This window comes from Pongo abelii, chromosome 13, assembly GCF_028885655.2.
Source record: "Pongo abelii isolate AG06213 chromosome 13, NHGRI_mPonAbe1-v2.0_pri, whole genome shotgun sequence".
NCBI classification, from domain to species: Eukaryota; Metazoa; Chordata; class Mammalia; order Primates; family Hominidae; genus Pongo; species Pongo abelii.
Window position 1 is genome coordinate 55,050,392 of NC_071998.2, and position 25,437 is coordinate 55,075,828.

At 40.8% G+C, this 25,437-nt stretch overlaps 1 long non-coding RNA gene across 1 annotated transcript; it reads right to left on the reverse strand.

The window, feature by feature from the left end:
- Positions 1-18,786: 18,786 nt before the first annotated feature.
- On the reverse strand, positions 18,787-24,312 carry LOC129047853 (uncharacterized). Its single transcript, XR_008509694.2, has 3 exons — positions 20,074-24,312; positions 19,517-19,568; positions 18,787-19,132 (listed from the first exon to the last, which is right to left on the reverse strand). It is a non-coding gene; the product is annotated as an uncharacterized LOC129047853 (long non-coding RNA).
- Between the last annotated feature and the right edge of the window lie 1,125 nt (positions 24,313-25,437).

The following is a 25,437-nucleotide window of genomic DNA, read 5'->3' on the forward strand; positions in this document are numbered from 1 at the left end:
GACAGCAGATGGCATGTGAAAGCCGTTGTGGGAAATATGGCCCCTGTTAAATAGGCTGTGAATGTGCAAGGTTGTGCGTGTCTCCTCAGAGTGCCATTCAGTCACCCTGGCATCTGCAGGAGAGTAAACAGCATCTCGTTCACTTTCATAACAAAAGCTAATGTGAACGACCTCAGGAAAGTCATGGAGCTGCAGGTACATGCGGCCTGTTGGCCCTGTGGTCAAATGCACAGACCAAAGCTAATAGCATTCACTCCACAGGGGCCCTGAGCTTGGACAGGCCATGGACATTTGGAATGTATCAGAGTGTTCAATAAGGCACAAACAATTGAAATTTCAGGGGCTGCACGTGGAGAAGCAGAAAGAACGCAAAGTTCTCCATTTGGTATTAAAATTCCTCTCTGTCTATCCTACCCTGGTTGGAGAGAAAAAAGAGATTCCTAAGCATATCCAAAGGTGTTCCCTATACTAAGATCTTCAAACCTTTTGCACATTCTGAGAATTTCATGCTCTTCTCTTGATTCACACCAAGGAGAAGCTAAATTTTGCTCTGCAGTACACATCCAAGGCAGCATGCTAATGAGAATTATTATTAAGCAATGTAGAGTTGGCACCAGTCTCTTGCAATCTGCTCAGCAGCAGAAGCAGGAAGGGCAGAGGCAGAGAGTCAGAAAAGCAGCTTTACTGAATGCTCTTCTGGACCTGATTAGTTTTGGTCACTTTCAACACCAGGCAAAGCCAAGTATAATTGCAAGCTTCACAGGCATGGCACACTGTTTCCCACTCTAATGTATTTGGCCTCTCCTTAAAGGGACTTCTAGATTTTACTGTTGCTTTAAAAATCTTCCACTCTTTAAAACTGCAAAATCAAGAGTTTTTGTAAATGCAATAACTAGGGTACAGGAAAAATGGATTTGCTGTGCATTTGGGATTTCTTTCATTTTAGCACCCCATCCAAACAGGCCCATCTCAATCTCAGAATAGGAATTATGTCTCAGAACACTCCCTGGCATAGTTTTTGGAGTAGGCTGTAACATCTTGGTCAGATGGAAGGAACTGGACCACCAACCAGTGCCAAACAGAGGAGCCTGAAACTAGAGCTGTTATGAATAATTCTCCAAGTATTTAGACTAAACCCTTTTGTGAAGATGGAGCATGAAGGAAATTATTTGGAATTAAGCCACAAGACCAAAATAAAAGATCATTTTCACATTTGTATTGATTCATTATTAGACACACCTTATCAGAAAGGTTTTTACTGGAACATCCTGATGTGAGATGATCCTAAGATTAACAGGCAGCAGCCATCCATACTCACTCTCTCTGTGTGTGTTGAGCATTAGAACCATAGGCCCACATAGCTGATTGCCAGTCAGATATTCCTTAGGCACTTCAAATGGAATAAGTTCCGAATTGTATTCACCGAGGTATGTTCCTTTTCCTTTTCCTATAGTCTCTAATAGTCAAGAGACTTGGAAGTCAGCCTTGGTTGGCTTCTCAGTTTCCCTCAACTCTCTCTGTCTCTCAGATTCCTGAGCCCAACCCTAGACTTTCTGAATTCAAATCTTTGTGGATATAATTTAGAAATCAGTCTTCTAAAAAGCACCTCAAAAGATTATGTACACTCAAGTGTGTCTATCATTTTAAGAGAGAATATACTTTTTTTTTTTAACGTCAAAGTTTTTTTTTTTTTTTTTTAAATTTATGAAGTATTTATTGATCATTCTTGGGTGTTTCTCGGAGAGGGGGATATGGGAGGGTCATAGGATAATAGTGGAGAGAAGGTCAGGAGATAAACACATGAACAAAGGTCTCTGGTTTTCCTAGGCAGAGGACCCTGCGGCCTTCTGCAGTGTTTGTGCCCCTGAGTACTTGAGATTAGGGAGTGGTGATGACTCTTAAAGAGCATGCTGCCTTCAAGCATCTGTTTAACAAAGCACATCTTGCACCGCCCTTAATCCATTTAACCCTGAGTTGACACAGCATATGTTTCAGAGAGCATGGGGCTGGGGGAAAGGCCATAGATCAACAGCATCCCAAGGCAGAAGAATTTCTCCTAGTCAGAACAAAATGGAGTCTCCTATGCCCACCCCTTTCTACACAGACACAGCAACAATCTGATCTCTCCTTCCTTTCCCCACACTTCCCCCCCTTCTTTTCAACAAAACCGCCATCGTCCTCATGGCCCGCTCCCGATGGTCGCTGTCTCTTCGGAGCTGTTGGGTACACCTCCCAGACAGGGCAGCCTGGCAGAGGCGCTCCTCACCTCCCAGACAGGGCGGCCGGGCAGAGGCGCTCCTCGCTTCCCAGACGGGGCCGCCCGGGCAGAGGCGCTCCTCTCCTCCCAGACGGGGCGGCCGGGCAGAGGCGCTCCTCACTTCTCAGACGGGGCCGCCCTGGCAGAGGCGCTCCTCGCTTCCCAGACTGGGCCGCCCGGGCAGAGGCGCTCCTCGCTTCCTCCCAGACCGGGTGGCGGCCGGGCAGAGGCGCTCCTCACTTCCCAGACTGGGCGGCCGGGCAGAGGCGCTCCTCACTTCCCAGACTGGGCGGCCGGGCAGAGGCGCTCCTCACTTCCCAGACTGGGCGGCCGGGCAGAGGCGCTCCTCACCTCCTAGACGGGGTGGCCAGGCAGAGGCGCTCCTCACTTCCCAGACGGTGTGGCGGCTGGGCAGAGGGGCTCCTCCCTTCCCAGATGGGGCAGCCAGGCAGAGGCGCTCCTCACTTCCTCCCAGACGGGGTGGCGGCGGGGCAGAGGCGCTCCTCACTTCCCAGAGGGGGCGGCCGGGCAGAGGTGCTCCTCACTTCCTCCCAGACGGGGTGGCAGCCGGGCAGAGGCACTCCTCATCTCTCAGACGGGGCGGCCGGGCAGAGGTGCTCCTCATCTCCCAGACGGGGCAGCCGGGCAGAGGTGCTCCTCACTTCCTCCCAGACGGGGTGACGGCCGGGCAGAGGCACTCCTCACCTCCCAGACGGGGCGGCTGGGCAGAGGCGCTCCTCACCTCCCAGACGGAGTGGCCAGGCAGAGGCGCTCCTCACATCCCATATGGGGTGGCGGCCGGGCAGAGGCGCTCCTCACTTCCCAGATGGGGCAGCCAGGCAGAGGCGCTCCTCACTTCCTCCCAGACGGGGTGGCGGCCAGGCAGAGGCGCTCCTCACCTCCCAGACGGGGCGGCCGGGCAGAGGTGCTCCTCATCTCCCAGACGGGGCGGCCGGGCAGAGGTGCTCCTCATCTCCCAGATGGGGCGGCCGGGCAGAGGTGCTCCTCATCTCCCAGATGGGGCAGCCGGGCAGAGGTGCTCCTCACTTCCTCCCAGACGGGGTGACGGCCGGGCAGAGGCGCTCCTCACTTCCCAGACGGGGCGGCCGGGCAGAGGTGCTCCTCACTTCCTCCCAGACGGGGTGGCGGCCGGGCAGAGGCGCTCCTCACCTCCCAGACGGGGCGGCCGGGCAGAGGCGCTCCTCACCTCCCAGACGGAGTGGCCAGGCAGAGGCGCTCCTCACCTCCCAGGGTGGGCGGCCGGGCAGAGGCGCTCCTCACTTCCCAGAGTGGGCGGCCGGGCAGAGGCGCTCCTCACTTCCCATAGGGGGTGGCAGCCGGGCAGAGGCGCTCCTCACTTCCCAGATGGGGCAGCTGGGCAGAGGTGCTCCTCACTTCCTCCCAGACGGGGTGGCAGCCAGGCAGAGGCGCTCCTCACCTCCCAGACGGGGCGGCCGGGCAGAGGCGCTCCTCACTTCCCAGAGTGGGCGGCCGGGCAGAGGCGCTCCTCACTTCCCATAGGGGGTGGCAGCCGGGCAGAGGCGCTCCTCACTTCCCAGATGGGGCAGCTCCCAGACGGGGCGGCTGGGCAGAGGCGCTCCTCACTTCCCATATGGGGTGGCAGCTGGGCAGAGGCGCTCCTCATTTCCCAGACGGGGTGGCGGCCAGGCAGAGGCGCTCCTCACTTCCCAGATGGGGCAACCGGGCAGAGGCGCTCCTCACTTCCTCCCAGACGGGGTGGCGGCCAGGCAGAGGCGCTCCTCACCTCCCAGACGGGGCGGCCGGGCAGAGGTGCTCCTCATCTCCCAGACGGGGCAGCCGGGCAGAGGCGCTCCTCACTTCCTCCCAGACGGGATGGCAGCCGGGCAGAGGCGCTCCTCACTTCCCAGATAGGGCGGCCGGGCAGAGGGGCTCCTCACATCCTAGACGATGGGCGGCCAGGCAGAGATGCTCCTCACTTCCTAGACGGGGTGGCGGCGGGGCAGAGGCTGTAATCTTAGCACTTTAAGAGGCCAAGGCAGGAGGCTGGTAGGTGGAGTTTGCAGCGAGCCGAGATCACACCACTGCACTCCAGCCTGAGCACCATTGAGCATTGAGTTAGCGAGACTCCGTCTGCAATCCCAGCACCTCGGGAGGCCGAGGCAGGCAGATCACTCGAGGCCAGGAGCTGGAGACCAGCCCGGTCAACACGGCGAAACCCCGTCTCCACCAAAAATACAAAAACCATTCAGGCGTGGCGGCGCGCGCCTGCAATCCCAGGCACTCGGCAGGCCGAGGCAGGAGAGTCACAGGAGCCCGAGGCAGGGAGGTTGCAGCGAGCCGAGATCATGGCAGTACAGTCCAGCTTCGATAACAGTGGGAGACCGAAAAAAGAAGGAGAGGGAGACCGAAGAAAGGGGAGGGGGAGGGGGAGAGGGAGAGGGAGAGGGAGAGGGAGAGGGGAGAATATACTTTAAGCACATCATCTGACATTAGAAAATAAATTTAGTTTCTAAGACAGATAGCATAGACTGTGATTATTTTAAAAAATATTTTGGGCTGGTGCGGTGGCTCATGCCTGTAATCCCAGCACTTTGGGATGCCAAGGCAGGCGGATTGCCTGAGCTCAGGAGTTCAAGACCAGCCTGGGCAACACGGTGAAACCCCATCTCTATTAAAATACAAAAAAATTAGCCAGGCGTGGCAGCATGCGCTTGTAGTCCCAGCTACTCAGGAGGCTGAGGCAGGAAAGTTGCTAGAACCTGGGAGGTGGAGGTTGCAGTGAGCCAAGATTGCCCCACTGCACTCCAGCCTGGGCAACAGAGCAAGACTCCATCTCTAAAAAATAAATAAATAAATAAATAAAATAAAATAAAATAATCACATATTAATTATATTTTGTTATCTGCTCCTGGGTTACCAATCAAAATTAGTACATATTAGAAGAATTAGGAAATTGAATAAATGTAGATGATCACAATTTATGAACCAATTGAGCAACTTTCATTGATTAACTACTATATTATGTTTCAGGCACATTGCTAGTGGAATTTCCTGAGGTGAGAGGTCATTGCAGGAAGGTAGGGTTATAGATGACTTGAAAATACAACATGATTTTCCATGACTCCCATGCTCCTGATTTTCCTCTGTACCAGAACCCTAGATTTTAAGCTGGGAACATAAGATTATATTTACTAGTCTCTTTTGCACCTAGTCTGGCTATGTGTCTAAACTCCAGCTAATGGCATGTAAGTTGAAGTGTTGTGTGCAATTTCTCAAAGTTTCTTAAAAGAAGGGAGCATGCCTTTTCCTCTCATTTTATTCCTGCTTTTCTGCAGACAGGCTGGATAGCCAAGGACATCTTGGATCTCAAGGCAGCCTTGGGGATAGAGGTTATACGTAGCAGAACAACAAAATAGAAGACAGCTGGGTCACTCACACTGTTGAGAACATAGCCCTGAATCACTTACTCCCAGACTTAAAAATCAGAAAGAAAAGAGCATCTAATTTGCTGAAGCCACTATTTCATAGGTGGGGATGAGGGAAATTCTGTCACTTGCCGTTGAACTAATTTTAAATTAATAGAGATAGTATTTCTCAAATTTGGAGGCAAGATGTTAGGAGTATGAATTCATTACAGACAAGTCTTTGATTGCTTTTAGTGAAATCTAGAGATAAATATGTAGGCCCCTGTATAATGGTGACAGTTAATCACAAGTGTAAAGAATAGTGGGTTGGGCCTTCTCTTTTGTTTTTCTAAAAAAAAACTGTCACATATTAATTATATTTTGTTATCTGCTCCTGGGTTGCCAATCAAAATTAGTACATATTAGAAGAATTAGGAAATTGTATAAATGTAGATGATCACAATTTATGAACCAATTGAGCAACTTTCATTGATTACCTACTATATTATGTTTCAGGCACGGTGCTAGATTTATTTACAGAGGCCATAAAGAAATTTAATTTCTTGTCTCTCAAGTCAAATGGACTTCCTGTAGTTTTATTAATATGAGAGGAAGCTTAACTTAATAATGCCTATAAATTGGGGTTGAAGTGCAATGTTCTGCTTCCCTATTTCTTTTGTTGTTATTTTATATTCAGGGGATATATGAGCAGATTTGGTACAAGGATATATTGTGTAATGGTGAGGTTTGGGCTTCTAGTGGACTCATCACCCAAATAGTTAACACTGTACCCAATAGGTAATTTTTCAACCGTCACCTTCTTCTTACTCTATCTCCTTTTAGAGTCCCCAATGCCTATTATTTCCCTCTTTCTGTCCATGTGTATTCATTGTTTAGATCCCACTTGTAAGTGAGAACATGCAGTATTTCATTTTTCTGTTTCAGAGTTACTCAGAATAATGGCCTCCAGTTCTATCCACGTAGCTGTGAAGAACATGATTTTATTCTTATTTATTCCCTGGCCTATTTCTGATGATTGGGATGGGTGAGGTGAGCCAAGCTGGAAAGAAAGACCCCACTATACCAAACATGTTCTGTTAAGACATAAAGATAAGACAATTATTATTGAACACTCAGGTAGGTTTCAAGAGGTAGGGCATATTTTGGGAGAGCTACATAATTTGTGGAGTCCAGTGCAAAATGAAAATATGGGGCCCCTTGCATTAGGAGAAATACCTAATGTAGATGACGGGTCGATGGGTGCAGCAAACCACCATGGCACGTGTATACTTATGTAACAAACCAGCACGTTCTGCACATGCACCCCAGAACTTAAAGTATAATTTTAAAAAGTAATAATAATAATAATATTAGTTAACCCATAAAAAAAGAAAATATGGGGCCCCTTGTTCAAAAAGCAGGAAAAGGGTGACATTAATGCTATTAAAACATAAAGGTTCTTTTCTTTCTTTGGTAGTGGCTCTCTCAAATTGTCATAGTGCGCTTTCATTTGCTATTTAATGTTGTTCTAAGTAAAAAAAAAATTAGAGTTTAAAATTTTTAGCATGAATTTTACCATTCATCTTTATATTGTGCAATGGCAGTTTTAAATGCAGATATAAGATCATTCACCTTGCATGTGGAATCATTGAAATTCCATAATTCATATTTCATAGCTCATACCTACATATGTATATTGTTCTTGCCAGAATGGCAGAATAACTACATAAAACTAACTCAACTGTTTTTATTTTACTTCTTGATCTGCACACATTCTATCAACACTCTCTACCTTAAAGTTGCTGATGAGTAAGGAAGGACTTATTATCATTGTTTTAGTGTAAGTTGTTAGCTAGTACAGGGAAATAACATGAGTAAGAAAGGATATGAAAGTGTACCTGAGTTGTTCATGTTTCTTAACACCATTGCCATCTTTAAAAAAAATTATTGTTTTCTGATTATCATTTTTATTTTATTCATTTATTTTATTTTATTGACAAATTGTATATATTTGTAGTGTGCAACATCATGTTTTGAAATGTGTATACATTGTGGAATGACTAAATCAAGTTAATTAACAAATGTATTACCTAAAATAGTTACTATTTATTTATTTTCTTTTTTAGTTTAATTATTTATTTATTTTTTATTTTTATTTATTTATTTGTTTATTTTTTTGAGATGGAGTCTCGCTCTGTCACCAGGCTGGAGTGCAGTGGCACGATTTTGGCTCACTACAACTTCTGCTTCCCAGTTTCAAGTGATTCTCCTGCCTCAGCTTCTCGAGTAGCTGGGACTACAGGCGTGTGCCACCACGCCCAGCTAATTTTTGTATTTTTTAGTACAGACAGGGTTTCACCATGTTGGCCAGGATGGTCTTGATCTCCTGACCTCGTGATCCACCCACCTTGGCCTCCCAAAGTCCTGGGATTACAGGTGTGAGCCACCGTGCCCGGCCTATTTTTATTTTTTTATTTTTTTATTTTACTTTAAGTTCTGGGGTACGTGTGCAGAACATGCAGGTTTGTTACATAGGTATACATGTGCTATGGTGGTTTACTGCACCCATCAACCCATCATCCAGGTTTTAAGCCCCACATGCATTAGGTATTTGTCCTAATGCTCTCCCTCCCATTGTCCCACACCCCCTAACAGGCCCTGGTGAGTGATGTTCCCCTCCCTGTGTCCATGTGTACTCATTATTCAACTCCCACTTATAAGGGAGAACATGCAGTGTTTGGTTTGCTATTCCTGTGTTAGTTTGCAGTTTGCTGAGAATGATGGCTTCCAGCTTCACCCATGTCCCTGCAAAGGACATGAACTCATTCTTTTTTATGGCTGCATAGAATTCCATGGTATATATGTGCCACATTTTCTTTATCCAGTCTATCACTGATGGGCATTTGGGTTGGTTCCAAGTCTTGGCTATTGTAAATAGTACTGCAGTAAACATAAGTGTGCATGTGTCTTTATAGTAGAATAATTTATAATTCTTTGAGTATAGATCCAGTAATGGGATTGCTGGGTCAAATGGTATTTCTGGTTCTAATCCTTGAGGAATCGCCACGTTGTCTTTCACAATGGTTGAACTAATTTACACTACCACCAAAAGTGTAAAAGCATTCCTATTTCTTGGTAGCTTCACCAGCATCTCTTGTTTCCAGACTTTTTAATAATCACTATTCTAACTGGCATGAGATGGTGTCTCACTGTGGTTTTGATTTGCATTTCTCTAATGACCAGTGATGAGGACTTCTTCAAGGAGAACTACAAACCACTGCTCAAGGAAATAAGAAAGGACACAAACAAATGGAAAAACATTCCATCTTCATGGATAGGAAAAATCAATATTGTGAAAATGGCCATACCGCCCAAAATAATGTCTAGATTAAATGCTATACCCACGAAGCTACCACTGACTTTCTTTGCAGAATTAGAAAAACTACTTTAAATTTCATACGGAACCAAATAAGAGCCCAGATAGCCTAGACAATTGTAAGCAAAAACAACAAAACTGGAGTCATCATGCTACCTGACTTCAAACTATACCACAAGGCTACAGTAACCAAAACAGCATGGTACTGGTACCAAAACAGATATATACACCAATGGAACAGAATGGAGACCTCAGAAATAACACTACACATCTACAACTATCTGATCTTTGACAAACCTGACAAAAACAAGCAATGTGGAAAGGATTCCCTATTTAATAAATGGTGCTGGGAAACTGGCTCGCCATATGCAGGAAACTAAAACTGGACTCCTTCCTTATACCTTATACAAAAATTAACTCAAGATGGATTAAAGACTTCAATGTAAAACCTAAAACCATAAAAACCCTAGAAGAAAACTTAGGCAATACCATTCAGGACATAGGCAAGGGCAATGACTTCATGACTAAAACACAAATAGCAATTGCAAAAAAAAGCCAAAATTGACAAATGGGATCTAATTAAACTAAAGAGCTTCTGCAAAGCAAAAGAAACGTTCATCAGAGTGAACAGGCAACCTACAGAGTGTGAGAGAATTTTTGCAATCTATCCATCTGACAAAGGGCTAATATCCAGAATCTATGAGGAACTTCAACAAATTTACAAGAAAAAAACAGCCCCATCAAAAAGTGGGCAAAGGATATGAACAGACACTTCTCAAAAGAAGACATTTATGCAGCCAACAAACATATAAAATAGTTACTATTAATGGTGAGAACACTTAAAATCTGCTCTATTAGCAATTTTGAAATATACAATACATTGTTATTAACTATAGTCACCATGTTGTACAATAGATCTATTGAACGTATTCCTCCTGTCTAACTGAAATGCGAATATTCTTTGATCAACATCTCACACCATCCCTCACACTTCCAGCACCTGGTAACCACCTTTCTACTCCATGCTTCTATGAGTTTGCCTTTTTTGTATTCCACATGTAAGTGAGATCATGAAGTATTGGTCTTTCTGTGCCTGGCTTATTTTACTTAACATAATGTCCTTCAGATTCATCCATGTTGTCACAAATGGCAGGATTTTCTTCTTTTTAAAGGCTGAATAGTATTCCATTGTGTATATATACCAGGTTTTCTTTATATCCATTTATCTGTTGATGGACACTTAGGTTGATTGTGCTATTGTGAATAAAGCTGCAATGCACATGGGCATGCAGACAACTCTTCAATATACTGATTTCAATTTTTTGGATGTATATCTAGTAGTGGGTTTAGGTAATTCTATTTATAATTTTTTGAGAGACTTCTAAACTGTTTTCCATAATGGCTGCACTAATTTACATTCCCCCCAACAGTGTACAAAGGTTCCCTTTTCTGCATATCCTTACCAACACTTGTCTTTCATCTTTTTGATAGTAGCTGTTCTAATAGGTGTGAGGGGATATCTCATTGCGATTTTAATTTGCATTTATCTGATGATTAGTGACACTGAGCTTTTTTGCATATACCTGTTGGCCATATGTATGGTTTTTTTAAATGTTTATTCAGATCCTTTGCCCATTTTTAAATTGGGTTATTTGTTTTCTTGCTATTGAATTGTTTGAGTTCTTGAGTTCCTTATATATTTTTGATATGAATCCCTTATCAATTGTATGGTTTGCAAATACTTCTTCCTATTTTGTCTCTTCACCATTGCCTTCTTTCTGCATTCAAAGCACATTCTAGTTCAAACACTGGCCTCTTGCAGCTGTCAGCTTCTGCTTAGTCAGACATAGATGTAACAAACTCACCTTGTACTTGCTTTGAGTCTCACTGCATTCCCACCCATCATGGGTCCAGAGAAATTCTGTGCTTATGGGGCATACTGAACATTATGTGGGAGTGGGGTGGCAAAATGGCAGCACACATGCTTATTGACATATCCTGTGTTCAGGCTCCACCATCCTATTGCACTTCATTTAAAAAATATAAATTCAAAGAAAAAAATAACAATTTCAAGACAGTAAGAGTAGAATATTAAACCAAGTGCAGGACCTTTCTGATAATGTGTTCTGTGCAACTATATAGGTTGCACATCCATAAAGCCAGCCATTTAGGGTATGAGGAGGAACAGAAGTTACAGTAATTCTCTTCGACTTCACCATTCATTTATAGAGCACCTGGGAAAGCACTTCCAGACTTAAGCCTCATGAGAAAGATGCTCCTAACGTATGCTTTCTCCCTCACTACCTTATAAACAGCCCTCACCCTTCTCTCTCTTTGTTCAAACCTCCATAATCAAACCTTCAAGTTCCTCAGTGACTCCACCTTCCCTCCTGGGAAGTTCTGAGAGAGATGTGTTCCCCTCTTTGCCAGGACTTATGGAATCTCTTATCTGTTCAAGAAAAAGAGAAAGAGTTAGGATGTGGACACTCATCCCATAATCAAGGATGAAGATAACTATGAATGCTCCAATTTCAGGTCAGTTTCCCCATCACAGAGAGATGCAAAGTACTTTTCCTATTCATTTAAGAAAGGTAACCATATCACCAAGACAAACATTTCATTATTTTCTAAGAGAATATTGCCTGTAGTCATATTGAGGAAATGTTCTTCTATTTAGTGACTTTAGTCTTTCCCCTTTTGAATAATAGACCCTTCAATTATTTTGTTAAGCATTATGTAGTTCTTAACATTGGCTTGCTTTACCAGAAAAAAACCATGCTGGTTGAAAGTGGCTCTCTCCAGTGAAGAGGCAGAGTGTATATTTGGCCCTTCCTTCTCAGACATCCAGCCCTTCTTCACCTCTGGTCACTTGACCTTGGACTGTAAGCATATTTCCCTTTTCAATGGGCATCTAATAGTCTGATAATAGCTTAATGAATCTCATTTCTAGAATTTTTATCTTAAGAGGAGACTTTTATAAGTGCAAGAAGGAGGAGGGGGAGGAAGGGAAGAGGAGAAGGAAATGATGGAGGAGAAAAATCATTTTTATTATCAAAAGTTTTATATGTAATAGAAGATGCAAAGGCAAAGGATCACCCTGTTAGTTATTAAGTTTGTTTTATATGGAGAAACAGTTAACCTTATGAAAATAGAAAGAAAACTATACTGAGAGTTACATACTCCAGGGTAATAGTGGGGCTTTGCTGAACTCCTTCGACAAACACTCTACTAATTCAAAACAATTGTGTTTCCTTGAAACAAAAAAAGCTTCACAACTCTTTTTCATTCAGTTAAGTAAAGGAAAAAAAAAGCTCAGATTCAATAAATATCCTAGCACCATACTAAAAATGATTTCATGGTAGTGAGGTTGGGAAGCTAGAATATTATAGGATAAACCCTATAAACCACTTCCTTCATACTGTTTTAAATGTTAAAGATAAATAAAATTAAAGAAGGCTAGAACGAGATGTCAGGAAAACTTGATGTGTTTCCCTCTGACCCTTAAATAACATCTTTTATTGAATTATCACCTACCAGGAAAAAAGTCTCACAAAGGCTTCTGGTTCCTGCACACCTCTCCAACATTCTTCTTTCCTACTCTCTGCTTCACAATTTTTTCTCCAATAACATGAATTGTTTACAATATCCCTTTATACCAGGCTGTGTCTTCATACCTTTGTTCATACTATCTTCCCTTTGTGAATTTTTTCAACTCCTCCCCAACCAGCCTTTACCTAGCTAATGCCTATTCATCCTCAGCTCAAATATCATGATCTCCAGGGAAACTTTCCCTTCATTCATCTCCAACCTGAAGTTGACTTAAGTATCCCTTCTAGATATTTCCAAAAGACCCCATTCACATCTCCATCGCTGTACTTAACTCAGAAAAATTCCTTGTGCTATGTACCACCTGTGTCACTTTACTATGAACTCCTTGAAAGCAAGGACAAAGTGTTACTATTTTTTAATTCTCCAAACCACAATAGGCAGTCAGTAGATGTTCATTAAATGAATGAATAAATGATTCATTGAGTCTAACAAGCTGAAAAGAAAACTATAATTTGGAGAGGCAAATGGCTTTCCTAAGACCTCATCACTAGTTTAAGACTTGTATCCAGCTCTCCTGAGCTCAAGTCATTTCTCCATAAACAATAACTTAGAAATCCCTAATAACAGAAAAAAAAATCGTGGTTAATTTGGTTTAAAAAAAAAAACAACGAAAGTCAAAGAAAAAGTACTGAGACTGAAATCACTAAGGCGTGTGGATATGTTTTCACTTTAAGAAAATTAAGTGGTTTTCTGAATTTAGATGCCATTCCGCCCCTTTAAGGATAAAATGCCGAACTTACCATACTTAGTGCTCAGATTTGTACTTGGTAAATTTATTTATAAGATTAAAGATGTAAACTGGCTCATTAAAGAGTGTCAAAAACTTGTCAAACATCAAATAGCTGTTACATAACAACATTTTGAAGTCTAGGTTATTATATACAGATTGCATTTCCACTTTAAAAAAATTTCACATCCTAAAAATTCAGGGAAAATCACCACTTAGGTTTTTCCAAACTCCAAACAACCTGAAAGTGTTCAGAGCTGTTTGAGAATTCTACAACCTGGCTGGAGATAATCTACACAAAATATTGTTATTCTCACTCAAAATTATTACTGTAGGCAGGGTGCAGTGGCTCATGCCTGTAATCCCAGCATTTTGGGAGGCCAGGGTGGGCGGATCACCTGAGGTCAGGAGTTTGAGACAAACCTGGCCAATATGGTGAAACCCCATCTGTACTAAAAATACAAAAATTAGCCAGGCGTGATGGCAGCTGCTTGTAATCCCAGCTACTGGGGAGGCTGAGGCAGGAGAATCGCTTGAACCCAGGAGGCAGAGGTTGCAGTGAGCTGAGATTGTGCCACTGCACTCCAGCCTGGGTGATAGAGACTCCATCTCAAAAAAAAAAAAAAATTATCATTGTAATTTCAGCAAGGGGGAAATCAAATGAGAAAAGATGTGGATTCTTTTATTTCTTAACTGTTTAAAAGCCAAGTATTGTATGAAAAACTATTCTGAAAAAAAAATTTTCCTGCTTCATTCAACCCCCAGAAAGTTTTTTGATGATGCCTTGTTGATTACCCACCTAATATTTATTTCCCTCTTCCCAAGAGCACCCCATTTTCATTTATACATCCACGGCTCCCTTACCAGAAGCTGTGTCTTAGGAGTAATCTTATTCCTTTGTTAATGATTGGTTCAGGAATGAGGAATAAGACACAGTACTGGCTAGTGAGGTCAAGGAGAACTTGTTGAGAGTTTCTGGAAAATGTTTCTTTACCTTTAAGTGAGAGCTGTTGGAAGAAGTTACGCACTAGTGAAGCTGGGACTGCCATTTTGTGAAGCCAACAGAGGAGAACAGAGCCTAAGAACCAGCTTTGGGAAAGAAAGCTAGTGCTTGCCTGACTAAGCCAACTCAAGTCTGTTCTACTTTAGACTCACTGTTGAGTCAATACACTTCATTATTGTTTAAATTTCTTGAGTTCCTATACTTGTAGTGGAAGGAATCTTGTTTAGTATGCAACAAAAATAGTGATTTCATTAATATATCCAGTGTAAAACTCTTAAGAAATTTTTTGCTTTAAAGTTCTGCTGCAGAGTGGCACAGGAGAAGCAGGCAGGCCCATAAAGTTATTCAGCTTCTATTTTTCAGTTCTTGGGCTACTGGGGGGTTTGGAGGGACATCAAATATTTTAAACTTATTCTCCATCACTTTACCTCTCATGTAGATAACTGTCTACGTGTTCAGTTTAATGGATGTTCTCATAAAATTCTGATATTATCGCCTCCTGCATTTGAGGACCATGATTCCACTAGCTAGTAGTGAATATATTCACCCTACACAGAGTACATTGTGTGGTTCTGATTAGCTTCTCGGGGCCTTTACCTAGCTAATGCCTATTCATCCTCAGCTCAAATATCATGATCTCCAGGGAAATTTTCCCTTCATTCATCTCCAACCTGAAGTTGACTTAAGTATCCCTTCTAGATATTTCCAGAAGACCCCATTCACATCTCCATCACTGTACTTAACTCAGAAAATTCAGGTACCTCAATAAATGTTGTGTATTCTCAAGGAATGTCAATGTACTATGAAAATCCCAGAAACTTTATCCTGAATTCTTGGGGTTATTCCACTTACATGGGTGCTTTTTGGGACTGCACAGGTCCTAAACACTCGAAAGATTTAATGTTAATGAGTTACTTAAAGAATTTGTTATGGAATTAAAAAAGAGATACAGTGCTATAGTTACGAGATTAAGAAAATTACTTATTTAGTCCTATTCTTTTGATTAAAAGATATTTTCACCAAGAAGCTGGCTAAATATAACACTTTTGGTCAAATTAATTTTGAGGTATTGGAGGGAGTATAAATGATACAATGTTTATTCTTATATTTTATATGAACACGATAATAATTATTGTAATTGCTCAAATTTATTTTTATATACTGTGAACTAAGCATTATACTCAAGTATTTTGCTGTGTTATCTCATTTAACCTTTACAACAACCCTTTGAAATAGGTTCTGGTATTTTCTTCACTTTGCAGATAAGAAAATTAAGGTTTAAATAAGTTTCAGAAATTTTCCTAAGATCTCCAGAGCCTATGTTCTTAATATGTATTCTAAACAGTCAACAGGCTATATTCTAAACAGCTAACCATGTTATTGAACTTCCAAAAAGGCAGTGTAGTCTTCAATTGCCTTTATAATGGAACATTATTAAGAATCTTTAAAATGGCCAGCTCAGAAATTTTACCTCAGGTAAGTAAGATTATATCTGAGGCATACTGCCAAATAGTAGGCTTCACAATTCAGGGAGGACAACAGCAAACAAGAGTTCAACCATGGGAACACATCAAATATGGTGGGAGTCTGAAAAACATCTCATACAGATTGGGCAGACTATTTTGCCAGGTTGACTATTAATTTTCTTAATGATACTTAGAGAAACAATACACGTGCATTGTAGAAAAATAAAAAATATAGACAAAAGAAAAAAAGAATGTCACATACCACCATCCAGAGATTGCCATTGTTAACACCTTAGTGCATATCTTTTTTTTTTTTTTCTTCTTTTATTATTATTATTATTATACTTTAGGTTTTATGGTACATGTGCGCAATGTGCAGGTAAGTTACATATGTATACATGTGCCATGCTGGTGCGCTGCACCCACCAACTCGTCATCTAGCATTAGGTATATCTCCCAATGCTATCCCTCCCCCCTCCCCCCACCCCACAACAGTCCCCGAAGTGTGATGTTCCCCTTCCTGTGTCCATGTGTTCTCATTGTTCAATTCCCACCTATGAGTGAGAATATGCGGTGTTTGGTTTTTTGTTCTTGCGATAGTTTACTGAGAATGATGATTTCCAATTTCATCCATGTCCCTACAAAGGACGTGAACTCATCATTTTTTATGGCTGCATAGTATTCCATGGTGTATATGTGCCACATTTTCTTAATCCAGTCTATCATTGTTGGACATTTGGGTTGGTTCCAAGTCTTTGCTATTGTGAATAATGCCGCAATAAACATACGTGTGCATGTGTCTTTATAGCAGCATGATTTATAGTCCTTTGGGTATATACCCAGTAATGGGATGGCTGGGTCGAATGGAATTTCTAGTTCTAGATCCCTGAGGAATCGCCACACTGACTTCCACAAGGGTTGAACTAGTTTACAGTCCCACCAAGAGTGTAAAAGTGTTCCTATTTCTCCACATCCTCTCCAGCACCTGTTGTTTCCTGACTTTTTAATGATTGCCATTCTAACTGGTGTGAGATGGTATCTCATTGTGGTTTTGATTTGCATTTCTTTGATGGCCAGTGATGGTGAGCATTTTTTCATGTGTTTTTTGGCTGCATAAATGTCTTCTTTTGAGAAGTGTCTGTTCATGTCCTTCGCCCACTTTTTGATGGGGTTGTTTGTTTTTTTCTTGTAAATTTGTTGGAGTTCATTGTAGATTCTGGATATTAGCCCTTTGTCAGATGAGTAGGTTGCGAAAATTTTCTCCCATTTTGTAGGTTGCCTGTTCACTCTGATGGTAGTTTCTTTTGCTGTGCAGAAGCTCTTGAGTTTAATTAGATCCCATTTGTCAATTTTGGCTTTTGTTGCCATTGCTTTTGGTGTTTTAGACATGAAGTCCTTGCCCATGCCTATGTCCTGAATGGTAATGCCTAGGTTTTCTTCTAGGGTTTTTATGGTTTTAGGTCTAACATGTAAGTCTTTAATCCATCTTGAATTGATTTTTGTATAAGGTGTAAGGAAGGGATCCAGTTTCAGCTTTCTACATATGGCTAGCCAGTTTTCCCAGCACCATTTATTAAATAGGGAATCCTTTCCCCATTTCTTGTTTTTGTCAGGTTTGTCAAAGATCAGATACTTGTAGATATGTGGCATTATTTCTGACGGCTCTGTTCTGTTCCATTGATCTATATCTCTGTTTTGGTACCAGTACCATGCTGTTTTGGTTACTGTAGCCTTGTAGTATAGTTTGAAGTCAGGTAGTGTGATGCCTCCAGCTTTGTTCTTTTGGCTTAGGATTGACTTGGCGATGCGGGCTCTTTTTTGGTTCCATATGAACTTTAAAGTAGTTTTTTCCAATTCTGTGAGGAAAGTCATTGGTAGCTTGATGGGGATGGCATTGAATCTGTAAATTACCTTGGGAAGGATGGCCATTTTCATGATATTGATTCTTCCTACCCATGAGCATGGAATGTTCTTCCATTTGTTTGTATCCTCTTTTATTTCCTTGAGCAGTGGTTTGTAGTTCTCCTTGAAGAGGTCTTTCACATCCCTTTAAGTTGGATTCCTAGGTATTTTATTCTCTTTGAAGCAATTGTGAATGGGAGTTCACTCATGATTTGGCTCTCTGTTTGTCTGTTATTGATGTATAAGAATGCTTGTGATTTTTGCACATTGATTTTGTATCCTGAGACTTTGCTGAAGTTGCTTATCAGCTTAAGGAGATTTTGGGCTGAGACAATGGGGTTTTCTAGATATACTATCATGTCATCTGCAAACAGGGACAATTTGACTTCCTCTTTTCCTAATTGAATACCCTTGATTTCCTTCTCCTGCCTAATTGCCCTGGCCAGAACTTCCAACACTATGTTGAATAGAAGTGGTGAGAGAGGGCATCCCTGTCTTGTGCCAGTTTTCAAAGGGAATGCTTCCAGTTTTTGCCCATTCAGTATGATATTGGCTGTGGGTTTGTCATAAATAGCTCTTATTATTTTGAGATACGTCCCATCAATTCCTAATTTATTGAGAGTTTTTAGCATGAAGGGTTGTTGAATTTTGTCAAAGGCCTTTTCTGCATCTATTGAGATAATCATGTGGTTTTTGTCTTTGGTTCTGTTTATATGCTGGATTACATTTATTGATTTGCATATATTGAACCAGCCTTGCATCCCAGGGATGAAGCCCACTTGATCATGGTGGATAAGCTTTTTGATGTGCTGCTGGATTCTGTTTGCCAGTATTTTATTGAGGATTTTTGCATCAATGTTCATCAAGGATATTGGTCTAAAATTCTCTTTTTTTGTTGTGTCTCTGCCAGGCTTTGGTATCAGGATGATGCTGGCCTCATAAAATGAGTTAGGGAGGATTCCCTCTTTTTCTATTGATTGGAATAGTTTCAGAAGGAATGGTACCAGCTCCTCCTTGTACCTCTGGTAGAATTCGGCTGTGAATCCATCTGGACCTGGACTTTTTTTGGTTGGTAAGCTATTGATTATTGCCACAATTTCAGCTCCTGTTATTGGTCTATTCAGAGATTCAACTTCTTCCTGGTTTAGTCTTGGGAGGGTGTATGTGTTGAGGAATTTATCCATTTCTTCTAGATTTTCTAGTTTATTAGTGCATATCTTTTGAATTGTGTGTGTGTGTGCCTGTTGTTTAATCTTTTAACAGTCTTTTTTTAAAAATGAATTTTGAAAACCAAAGGCCAGTTGGTCCCTGGAATATTCTATCTTTTAAGAATTTGTTCAATTGTGTCCTCTTACTTCATCTCCTGTGGAAGTGATTTTAAAGGCTTGATGGATTCAGGTGAAACACTGTGAAAAGAATATCATAGATGATATTGTATACTTCATGTTTTATTACATCAGAAGACACAGAACTTCTAGTACATTTACCATTAATTTGATAAGATTGACATTCTCTGGAGTAACGACAATCTGAACCTGCTATTGTGTAATTTTATTTTATCTCTTGTGATTAGAAATTATTCTGTGTAATATCAGCTTGGCACAAAATGAAGGTCCAGTGTCCCAACATCCATTTACCTAAGGATTTTAACCTTGATAAATCTTGTCTGAATCAATAAGTTAAATAGAATTTGTGAAATGCTATTGTCCTAATTCTGTCATTTCTCTCACATTAATTAATTGGCATTTAAAGTAGAGCTTTCCCTCACAACTGTTTTGAGCCTCACTTACCTCCTTGTATGATTATGAAGTTATCTAGATGATGTCTATAAACTTTTAAATCCTAGAAGTATTCAAAGGAACATATAAAGTTACTAGATAGGTTCATAATGCCTGGAAAGAAGAATACGTAACTCTTTATACATTTAAATCGAGTCCTCTGGAAAACGAAGTAGATTTATTATGCATTGTTCCAGAGGGAAGTTTTGGGAAGGCAACTATTAACGCAACACAGGGAATAAGTTTCTTGTAATTAAAGACACCAATTAACGAGAGGTTTTTCTCACAAAGTAATAAGGAAATATTTGCCTCTAGAAACATCAGAGGCTGAAACTGTCATGGTTATTAGTGTTTAAGTCTATCCTCCTCAATTGAAATGTTAGAATAATAAGAAAATATAAAGATCTTCAGTAGAATGGCAAAGTCAACATAAATAGTGCCTGATCTTATAACACCTCAGAAAGCATACTAGTAAGTAAAAAAAAAAAAAAAAAAAAAAAAAAAAATCGTAATAAATCTCAGTAATATAGCCAAATTCCAAGAGATGCAAACTGAGTGGGGGTCCTTACCTTTGCAATCATCATATTGGAATTGATAGAAATACCTTCTGGGGGAAATGAAGAAGTAAATATGGGTCTGATTCTCTGTGAGGGAAGTAAAGGTTTTAGGACTAGTCACTGAATTGTGGACTTCAGCTTTTTTCCTCCACCCAGGAACAATTTACATCCCCGAGTTAGGTGGAATGAATCCTGGTATAGCATATTTAACAAAATATTATAATAGTTCTGATAAAGAAGTATACCATTGGAGCATCTCTTACTGCTCATCCCTGCTTCCTATTTCTTTTATTTCTATACCTGTGCTCAGTCCCATTCCTTTAGGTAGAAAATAACCAATCCTAAAACTGAAGACTAAAACAGTGTTGGATATGGTACAAAGATAAGCCATGTGTCTTCTGAAGTATATCAGAGCAAAAAGAATACCTGCCTTGAGAATCATGCAGCCATCCTCCACACCCACAGCCACTAACTTCGTTAGTAAAAAAAGCAAAGCTCTAAAACAGAACACATGTTCCAAGTTGAAATATTGATAAGAATGACAACTTGGATTTAGTCCAAAGTGACTTTCACTTTGTAAATTACCAAACCAGCAAAATTATATGAGATGAAGCATGCAAGTTAGTAGATACCTCTCTGGTACCTCCTAATATTTTTTATGGCAGTACACCTGAAGTTTAGTGATGAGTGTGGCTCCAAATGAAATAAAATCTTCCAGGCTGCTAGATGTGGACCCACCAGGTGGTATCTTTTATGCTACTTGGGCTGGTTAGGAGGCACATTATTTTCATATGGGAAAATCTGTGCTTTGGGAGGCCAAGGTGGGTGGATCACCTGAGGTCAGGAGTTTGAGACCAGCCTAGCCAACATGGCGAAACCCCGTCTTTACTAAAAATACAAAAAAATTCGCTGGGCATGGTGGCACGCACCTGTAATCCCAGCGACTTGGAGGCTGAGGCAGGAGAATTGCTTGATCCTGCGAGGTGGAAGTTGCAGTGAGCTGAGATCATGCCACTGCACTCCAGCCTGGGCAACAGGTGAGACTCTGTCTCAAAAAAAAAAAAAATTAATTAATTAATTAAAAAAAGAAAAGAAAAAAGAAAAAGAAAATCTGTGCTGTGCCAGAGCATATATGCTTCCATATCCTAGCTCTTATTATATCATTGAGTCTGCTTGAGTTTTTAGTACAGTAGGTCTGGCTGTGACCTGCCACCTTGCCAAAGAGGCAAAAGAGAACTCTATTTAGAAGAAAACATAACTCAGTGGATCAAGAAAAAGACTGGCTATGATTACTAATGGATGGGTTGATAATAACTTAAAATGCATGGATACAGGATATGTATTCCCTGACTTTAATTCCAAACAATAAGAACATTTCTTAATTCACATAACAAGAAGTCCAGAGATGAATGGGCTTCATAACTGGTTGAGTCAGCAACTCAATCATGTCACCAAGGATTCAGGTTCTTTCTATGTCTCAGCTTTGCTTCACTGCTTGTCATAAAATTGTTATCTGCTAGATAACTGCCAGCAGAAAGGGGAGAATTTTTTTCCTTTGTTCAATTTAATAGGAAAGAGAAAAATAATCCCCCCACCTCAGTGATGAAATGTAAACCCTTCTCTTGAATCTAATTGTATCCCTTTACTTTTTTTAAGAGATGGGGTCTCACTACGTTGACCAGGCTGGACCCCAATTCCTGGGCTCAAGCAATCCACCCACCTCAACCTCCCAAGTAGCTGGGACTATAGGCACACATCAGTGTGCCCAGGCTCTCCTTTTACTATTGTACTTTCTTCTTTCTTTTTTCCACATGCTAAACAGAGTAAACAAGACCTGCCTTCTCCCCTCTCATGCTGTTTCTAGGCAGCTATGTAGTTGCTGACCTAATGACCCTCTTATTTACCTCAGATCTGCATTAGGGTAGCAGTTGATTATTATTTGATTCCCCATTTTCTACTGCTCCTTATTGTTAGAGATACATCATGAACCCTGTGGGGATAAGTGGCAGGGAAGAATTTGAACAGTCTAGTGTCATAGCACCAATGTCATCAAACTAGCAATAAATCCTACCTCAATTCCTATGTGTTTTTAATTCTCTCTCATTCTTGCATATTTCTATTTCCAATAATACCATACCATTTTAGTGTGCACTTTCTTAATTAGTTGTGTTGCTCTGTAATAAATCTGTGCTTATTTATATAGTATATTGATACCCAACCATTTCATGAAATGCCATGATTCCTCCTGACTGGGAGAGTTGGCCAAACTTCATAGGTAAAGGGCACAGTCCTCCACAAGCATGCCTTCACTTTATACACCAGCCACAAGTCTGGGGTCCCCAATTTTTGTAGTCCATTTTGTGCTGCTCTAACAAAATATCTGAGACTAGGTAATTTATAAAAAATAGATATTTATTTTCACTGGGCTCCGGGAAGTTCAACGTCAAGGCTTGGGCTGTTTGGTTGTCTGGTATGGGCTACTCTTCTGCTTCCAAGATGGCATCTTGTTGCTACATCCTCTGAAGGGGAGGAACACTGTCTTCACATGGCAGAGGTGAACGGGCAAACCAACTGAACAATGAGTGAAGTTGCTTTTACAGGGGCCTTAATCGCATTCACAAGGGAGGAACCCTCGTGGCCTAATCACCTCTTAAAGACTCTACCTATTAATACTATCACATCACATTGCCAACACCTGAGTTTTGGAGGGGACACATTCAAACCATAGCACCAAGCCTCCTTTACTTCTGATCAGTTGGCTACAAAGTCAGGGGTTCCCACTACCCCCTCAGTTTTGATAATTCACTAGAAAAACTGACAGAACTCCAGAAGGTGCTATACTTGTGAGAACAATTTTGTTATAGCAAAAAGATACACATCAGAACCAGCGAAAGGGAGAGTCATATAGAGTCACATAGAGCAAGGTCTGAAAGGGTCCAAACACAAAACTTCCATCATCTTCAGGGATGCATTACCCTCGCAGCCAATTGATACCTGACAATACAAAGAGTACTGTCATCAGGAAATCTCATTTGAGCCTTTGGTGTCCAGAGTTTTACTGGAGCTTGAGCATGTACTGCTCATGAGGCTGATCTTTAGGCTCCAGCCCATCCTGGAGGCTTAGGCTAATGCCTTTAGCCTCTAGTTCCTCTGAATGTTAGAGCTGTGGTAGTATGTTCCAAAATCTTCATCATAAATCACACTGTTGGACTGTTCACTGGTAGAAGCTCCCAGGCAAACAAAAACATTCACATCAAGCAGGACATTCTGGGGCCTAGAGATCTCCTCCCAGTAGCCAAAAGCAAAAGCCAGAGCTCTCTTTGGGTAAAGTTAATTCTTCACTACACAAATCCAAGTCCTTTTACAGAATGTGCATTTATAATTTTTAGTCAGCACTCTAAGTAAACAACTTTTCTCCCTAATCCTGTGTAGAATTTTTAAATCAATTAATGCTACATTAGTGATTTTTAAAGTTTAAGAAATGCATGAATTGAAGTATGTCTTCCACTTCATGACAAAGATTACATAATTTTTAGTAAGAAATAAAGGAATATTTTAGGCTGGCAGTATTGGCAGTGAATCTCCCTGAATCAGTAATAAAACAGTAAGAACAAGTAGGATAATAAAAGCAAAAACTCAAGCACAATATCTACAACTAAACTAGGCAATAAAATATTCTCAAGAACCTAAAATATAAACAAGTGGTGACAAATAGCCCACTTTATAAGATCCATCAGTGTCTGTGCAAGAGAAAGCTGAGGAAAGGCAACAAGATGTCCCTGAGAATAGAAGAACCTCAAAATCACCAACAGGTACTCACTGGAAATTGCCAGGGGACAATCTGAGAACAGAATCTAAAACGTACACTTTTAGAGTCCAATTCACAGGGACAGGATAAGACAGTTATTGTAAGTTCTGAACTGTTAGGATTGTATGGCCCTAAGGACTTTAAAAACTAAGACATCTGAGGCTCCTATTGGGACAAGGTCACACTTAGGAGAAAATGCTTGGAATATAACCCACATTGGGCAAGACAGGGACAGCAGTGGGTGGGGAAAAGAGAAGATCTGGATAAAATGGGAAGGAGGACAGGAGGCAGCAGACTTTGAAAAGTAAGAGAATATATATTTTATCACTTCCAGAAAAAATAGCAAAGACAGTCCTAGATCACACCAGCAAAAATGTTAACCTAATCCATTCCTACATTCAGAATGTATAGAAAAACTATTTTTACTTAAATTAAGCAATGGAGAAGGATCATAATTGAATCCACACAATTTTATTATAAGACAAAATAAAATAAAGAGAAAAATAATAGCTGCAGAAGTGGCTGAAATATGAATCATGGGGAAAAGGAGAGAACTGTAAAAAGAAGAAAATCTAGAAATCTGAATTTGGTTCCCTTGAGTCTTTGACCAAAGATTAAGCAATGCAAGTACAAAATAAGGCAGTGGCAGGCCAAGAAAAGCAATGAGTTGAAAGGGGATTCCAGAGCTTGCACAGGGCTTGGAGATGTTGGGTTTCTGCCTAGCTCAAGTGAGACACTGAAATAAATCCACAGACATGCAATTGACACACAAGAAAGGCCAAATCTAATAAGTAGGCTATTCCAGCCCCAGACTAGACCTGCCATATTAAAGCTTATAAATAGTCCTCTAAAGGATAAAGTTGATGCACAAGTAAATTAACTACCTGCCATAACAAAGTTCAATCCTCTTTACAAAAGAGAACAAAATTGGTGGCATTCAATAAAAAGTTACTACATATATAAATAAGCAGGAAAAGGTGGCCCACAATTGAAAGGAAAATCTATCCATAATAATGAGACTTACAAATCACAGAAATTATGTATTAGAAGGCATATATGTTTAAGAATACAAAGTAAAACATAAATATAATGAAAGGAACCACTAGGAAATCTCAATAGAGAAATTGAAACTATTTCGAACAAACAAATGAAGACTTTGGAATGGAAAAATACAATATCTGAAATTAAAAATTCACTGGATGGGCTTGAAAGCAGACTAGACACCAAAGAAGAAAATATCATGGGACTTTAAGACAGTTTAATAAAAAAAGTCCAATCTGAAGACAAGACAGAAAGACAATTGATGAAAAATAAATAGAAGCTCAGAAACCTGTAGAACAGTAGCAAATGGTTTAATGCATAAGAGAAGAGAGCTCAGATACAGATCCACACTTAAAGAGTTAACTGATTTTCTCCAAGGGTAGCAAAGCAATTCAATAGGGGAAAGAATAGTCTTTTCAACAAACAGTGCTAAACCAATTGAATACCTCTATGGAAAAAAAAATGAACCTTCATCCATATTTTTTCCTTTTTACAAGAAAAAGATCAAAATAGATAATAACCTGAAA